This window comes from Thunnus albacares, chromosome 1, assembly GCF_914725855.1.
Source record: "Thunnus albacares chromosome 1, fThuAlb1.1, whole genome shotgun sequence".
Taxonomy (NCBI): domain Eukaryota; kingdom Metazoa; phylum Chordata; class Actinopteri; order Scombriformes; family Scombridae; genus Thunnus; species Thunnus albacares.
Window position 1 is genome coordinate 40,031,850 of NC_058106.1, and position 6,000 is coordinate 40,037,849.

The window sequence follows — 6,000 nt, forward strand, 5'->3', positions numbered from 1 at the left end:
TCCTGAGTGGATGGCACTCTGCCTGAAAGATCCCTCTGTACCAGAACTACTCACATCTGCAATAGATAATAAAACACTTGAGGCCTTTGTAGTGCAGGTTTTCTGGGCTTGTTAACAGTGTGTCATTGTGTTTAGCTTCGTAATGTATTAAACAAAAAGTCAAACTCTGCAGCCAGAAGTCATTAATCATAAGTTCTGCCAGCGTTGGCCTGAACCGTCGGAGCTGCAGGGCGTGTTGGAGGAGCTTCACCTCTTCCTCCTCACCAGAGTTAATGTTTATTACATTTCTACATTCATGCTCCGTTTGGCTGAATCCACACATTCCTGCTACAGTACAACACAAAGCCCACGGTGACATGAAGCACAGAGCCAGTGATCAGCGCTCACTTTCCTGCCAACATGGTGGCTTTCTGTCTGGACCTGCGTAAAGAGCTGCTACACACAGTATGAATGAACGTAATCCTCTGCCAAGTCAGATACTGTAGCTCCGGGGTAGAATGAGATTACTGTAATAAATCAGGAATCTAAATACACTTCATAGCTTTTGTAGTCTATTTTTCCTGTAATCATTTCCTCATGACGTGACCGTAATGAAGTTATCAAATTAGTTTAGTCTAAAAGTCTGAAAGATAAAATGCAAAAATAATTTCTATGACATAAGTCACCTTTTCATCCTGTAGTGTTTTATATTTATATGACTTTAAGATCCTCACTGTGATAAAAAAAACCATTGAATTAGATAGAATATGAAGACAAGTATTATAAACTTGGCACAAAAAGTAAGGAAATTTATGTTTGGTAGATTATTTCTTTGTTGTAACGAAGCTTCTTGGCAATAAATCTTATACTGTTGGAAAGCCTGTTTATTTCCCTTTTAAATGGAGCCACATTTGTAAAGAACATGCATTTGAAGGATGAGCAGCAGAGCTGAGTATGTGGGTTGCGCCCATGAAAAATTTGCCAAATCTTCACAGCTTATGTTGGTCACTTTCCAATGGTATAAGATTTATTGCCAAGAAGCATCGTTACAACAAAGAAATAATCTATCAAACACAAACTTCCTTACTTTTTGTGCTATGTTTAGTAGATGATCTTTACTCTTTACATAGTGGCATTAAGGAGTTTCTGCCTCTGTGGTTGTTTGCAGGTCGGTTTAATGTCAGTAAATCAGATGCAGACTGGAGGACAATCATCAGATAAAGGTAAGAATCAATAACTTAACATTTGTACCACGGTTCTCTCTGAGTCTCTGTTCTCTAACACTTGATGGTCTCTACTGTGTGTGCTAGAGATGCACCAACCCAACTTGCTCCCTCAATATTGATTCTGACACCTAAACTCAGCGTACTGACCAATACTGATATCGATTCATTGCTCTCTTTTCCCCAAATGTAAGATCTGTGTGACGCTACCTGACCGCATGGAGCCCATTGAGATGGAGAGACAATATTAAGCACCATCACACTCTGACTGAATACATTTAGCTTAAAGCAGAGACAGTGAAATTTACGGTGACCATGATGAAGAAACTGTTAGTGGAGTCAGGCCGATACTGATCCGAGTATCAGATCAGTGCATCCACTGAGTATTTAAAGACACACATACTGCATATTTCCAGCTCTATATTTATATTCTGGGGCTCTACTGGAATATCTTTGCATGATTTCCAGTTAAAAACTCCTTATTTATCTTCTACTGGTCCTTTATGCAGCCCCTCAGTTCAGCCTCTGTCTGAAACAGGCCGTTTTAGGTTTTCTCTGCTAGTAGTGCTAATTCTATAATGTTTCACAGTCTTGGCAATGATACTTCACTGATGGACAGCTGGTGGTAATTCACCAAGAAGCAAGAATACTGCAGCAGGTTAATATGAATGTAAAACAATACAGGTTTTAAAATATTAAAAAAATCTGTCTGCAAATGCTTTCTGAGGAAGGAAACATGTTTAATAGGTTTGTTAGGTTTCAGGCATCCACATCATGTGTTTGGTTATTGGGCTGCGAGTTGTTGAGGACCTGCAGCTGGAAACATGCTGCTGCTGTGCTGAACCCTGGAAACCTGCTCTGTAGTCATGTGTAAAGACTAAAACATGGACTTATATCGCTCAGTTTAGATGAATGAGTGTTCATACAGTCGTGTGTTTTAGGATCTTTTATCTTGGATTTATTACACCTCGTCTGTTAGAAATTTCACTCGGTTCCAACTCCTCAGTTGTCTGAAGACTCAGTGAATTTCCCTCAAAGCTGATGATGTATCTGGTCTGAGTGTTTACTCTGAGCGAGTGTAGTGGAGCACAGCTGTGTCCCACACACACACACACACACACACTCTCACACACACACACACACACACACACACACTCATTACTGAACTCCCTGTGCGACGCTTCTTACTATTCATTCATTCTGATTCGCCCTCGTGTCTTCTCCCCACAGACACCCCACAGTCCCTGTGTGACCACTAAAGACCCTCTGAGGTCAAAGGTCACTGATGCTAGGAGGGCCACCTGCCACTTAGCATTAGCAGATACAACAACAACCCACAGAACAGGAGCAACATGTCTGACTGACTTCCCCTGTATGAATGTGGAAATAAACAGAAGGATCCAACTTAATACCAACAGCAAAGTGAATCTGCTCACTATTAAATTAATAAGCAACTATTTTGATAATTGATTAATAGTTCAGAGTTGAAAATGTCCAAATTCTCTGACTGCAGCTTCTTCAGTGTGACTATTTTCTGGTGTCTTTAGTCTCTGTGACAGTAAACTGAAGATCTTTGAGTTGTGGACAAAACAAGACATTTGTGGACATCATCTGATCCACGTTTTTCATCATTTTCTGACATTTTATGGACCAAACAACTAATTGATTAATAGAGAACATAATCATCAGATTGATCAATGAAAATAATGGTTAGTTGCAGCCCTCATTGAGCTAACCTGAACTTTATGTCACAGCATCCAGGTTGTATTTCACACCAAACACACAACAAGAACAAATACTGAAAAAACATTACGATCAGTCTCTCGAGCAGAGAAATGTGACCGTTTGCAGATGTGGTGAAATAAAACGGCTCAGAGAAGTGATGCACCTCACGTCTGGAGACTCTGTTCTCAGACCGGAGGTCCCCATGCAGGAGGTCCCTATGCAGGAGGTCTGCAGTCGACCCTCTTCATGCCTGTTGTCTGTCCTGTTCATCTGAGTGCTGCTGATGTGTTGGACAAAGCAGTTCAGTTAGACGTTACGTTCTGTCATAAATAAACTGGATAATGTCAGACTGTCTTCTTAAAAACATGTTGAAATGAATCTGAGGGACTGTTAATAAAATGTGCGGCTGTGTGTTGATGTTATAAAGGTTATTTATCGTCTGAAGGCACATTGATCCTGACCGTGTTAATGAGATCAGGACTCAGCAGAATATTTGTCCGACATGTTGACGAGTCTTGAAGCGATTCAGACTCTTCACCGCACACAGCAGACGGGATTTACCGCCACATCCCCTCACAGCTGCGTCTGATGAAAGAAAAACACCTCGCTGCAGTCTGAATGTTTTTCTTTCTTTTCCGTGGAAGGTGAAGTTTCTGTGCTCCTTCTACGCGGTGGGTGGACTTCTTCACCCAGGGGTCCTTTAAAAGCTTTTTCAGCCTCGCTGGTAAGTGTCTAAAATAGCTCAGCACGGATCTGAAAATAATCACTCTTCTTTCCACATTCACCATTTTCTCCAGATGTTAATTTTTACTTTCCCCAAGTGTCCTTAAGATTATAATCCTGAAGATTTCCAGTATATTAAACCCTATTTTATTATCCATACTTCAGCAGTGTTAATAACAGCCTCTCTACTGGTTTTTAGCCGTGTCGCCGTGTGACTGCAGAGATGGAAACAACCTTTGGTCCAGACTGAAATATCTCTACAGACGTTCATGTTCTTCAGAGGATGAATCCTCCTGAACTTAGTCGTCCTCTGACTTTTCCTCCAGCGCCACCATGAGGCTAACGTTTTGGATTTTTAGGGCCATTTTCAAATCTGTTGTTCGTTTGTTCTGGTCTGAATCAGTGGATGAGTTGTTAAACTAACAGCCAGGTGAGAAGGTTCTCTCCTCTCATTGGTCACTGCTGTTGATTTTACAAACTTGCAGCCTCGTCGTCGGTCGGATGGAGGTCGCATCACGTTCCCACCACAAACGAGCTGAGACCGCTTCCTCTGAAGGGTCTCTGTGCAGTTGTTTTGGTCTGAGTACAGCTGAGGATATTTACTGAGGATTTGTGGCCTTTTTTAGGCATTAAACAGTTAAATTGTGTTTGTCCTTATTTACTAAATGTCTGCATGAGGGTAAAGCGACACTGAAAACAACTGCGTGTTTGGTTTCATGAAATATGTGAGCGGCTGTTGTGAGACAGACTGAACAAAATAAAACCTGAAACTAGCAGCTAAAAGAGGCCAAAAAGCTCCGTAGAGTCCAGAGATGGAACAGTTCTCCCTGTTTACGTTCATCATTCACTGTTGACATTTAAAGATGATGTCATCTTACACATGGATTCAGGTAAAAACATTCAGGTAGCAGCTTTAACTTTGACAAACAGCAGCAGGTCAGTAATGTTGATTCTGACTTTAACTGTAACTTGATGGCAGGACAAAATTAAACTTTGTTGTTTGTAGTTAAAATGCTCAACAGCCGGTGTCTCAGCCAAAGATCTTCTACGAGGGAAGAATCACTCCTAACTCAGAGCACTGTACCATCACAAGTGGACTGAGTGTTTTTGTGGTTCCGACAAATCCAACAGAGTGAGACATCATCTCTCCAGCTGATCACCTCACGCCACTTTCCCAGGAACTAGAATAGAAATAGATACCCAATATTAAAGGATTAATGGATGCAGACTGGGATTTGGGCCAAAAAAAACTCCTGTAATAAAAATATTGATTAGTGCAGCTGTAAGATTCAGCTCTACAGTGAATCATGCAGCTTTCACTGTGGAGTCGCAGAATATTCTTCTGGACTATAAAAAGATTTGATTTGCTGTCCAAAGAATGTGCTGTCAACTCCTACAGCGTGTGTGTGTGTGTGTGTGTGTGTGTGTGTGTGTGTGTGTGTGTGTTACCAGCTGTTTGGTGAACTCAGAGCCTGATAGAGCCTCATATGCTTCAACAAGAGAGAGAGAGACAGAGAGGGAGAGCGAGCGAGGTGGGGGTGGAGCTGTCTGAGTCTGCAGGAGCTTCTCTCTGAACACACTGGTTCATTCTGACTAAACTCTCCCTGCTGGAGCTCTACTGACTCTATCTGAGCTCTACTGACTCTATCTGAGCTCTATCTGAGCTCTACTGACTCTATCTGAGCTCTACTGACTCTATCTGAGCTCTACTGACTATCTGAGCTCTACTGACTCTATCTGAGCTCTACTGACTCTATCTGAGCTCTATCTGAGCTCTACTGACTCTATCTGAGCTCTACTGACTCTATCTGAGCTCTACTAACTCTATCTGAGCTCTACTGACTATCTGAGCTCTACTGACTCTATCTGAGCTCTACTGACTATCTGAACTCTACTGACTCTATCTGAGCTCTACTGACTATCTGAGCTCTACTGACTCTATCTGAGCTCTATCTGAGCTCTACTGACTCTATCTGAGCTCTACTGACTATCTGAGCTCTGTCTGAGCTCTACTGACTCTATCTGAGCTCTACTGACTCTATCTGAGCTCTACTGACTCTATCTGACCTCTACTGACTATCTGAGCTCTACTGACTCTATCTGAGCTCTACTAACTCTATCTGAGCTCTACTGACTATCTGAGCTCTACTGACTCTATCTGACCTCTACTGACTCTATCTAAGCTCTACTGACTCTATCTGAGCTCTACTGACTCCATCTTAGCTCTACTGACTCTATCTGAGCTCTACTGACTCTATCTGATTGCTACTGGCTCGTTGTCATCGGTGGTGTTTCAGTTTGGATTACTTCCCGTCTGACGGCGAGGAGCTGAGTGGGAGTCGTACTCCGA

General features: G+C 42.1%; 2 protein-coding genes and 1 long non-coding RNA gene across 6 annotated transcripts in view; 2 read left to right on the forward strand and 1 right to left on the reverse strand.

Annotated features, from left to right (window-relative positions):
• The window catches only part of LOC122986896 (NLR family CARD domain-containing protein 3-like), a 1,497,050-nt gene that overhangs the window by 1,361,445 nt on the left and 129,605 nt on the right, over positions 1 to 6,000 (reverse strand). The gene's annotated exons all lie outside the window — the stretch shown is intronic.
• The window catches only part of LOC122986857 (NLR family CARD domain-containing protein 3-like), a 934,102-nt gene that overhangs the window by 430,410 nt on the left and 497,692 nt on the right, over positions 1 to 6,000 (forward strand). The gene's annotated exons all lie outside the window — the stretch shown is intronic.
• The window catches only part of LOC122987674, a 54,976-nt gene that overhangs the window by 15,668 nt on the left and 33,308 nt on the right, over positions 1 to 6,000 (forward strand). For 2 of the 4 annotated variants that reach the window (XR_006404554.1, XR_006404555.1), the window contains exons 3-4: positions 1,148 to 1,202; positions 5,103 to 6,000. The exon at positions 5,103 to 6,000 is cut by the window's right edge and continues 10 nt beyond it. This is a non-coding gene — a long non-coding RNA (uncharacterized LOC122987674). Of the gene's footprint in view, positions 1 to 1,147; positions 1,203 to 2,432; positions 3,082 to 5,102 lie in introns of those variants that run through there. The other 2 variants (XR_006404556.1, XR_006404553.1) reach the window with 2 other exon arrangements.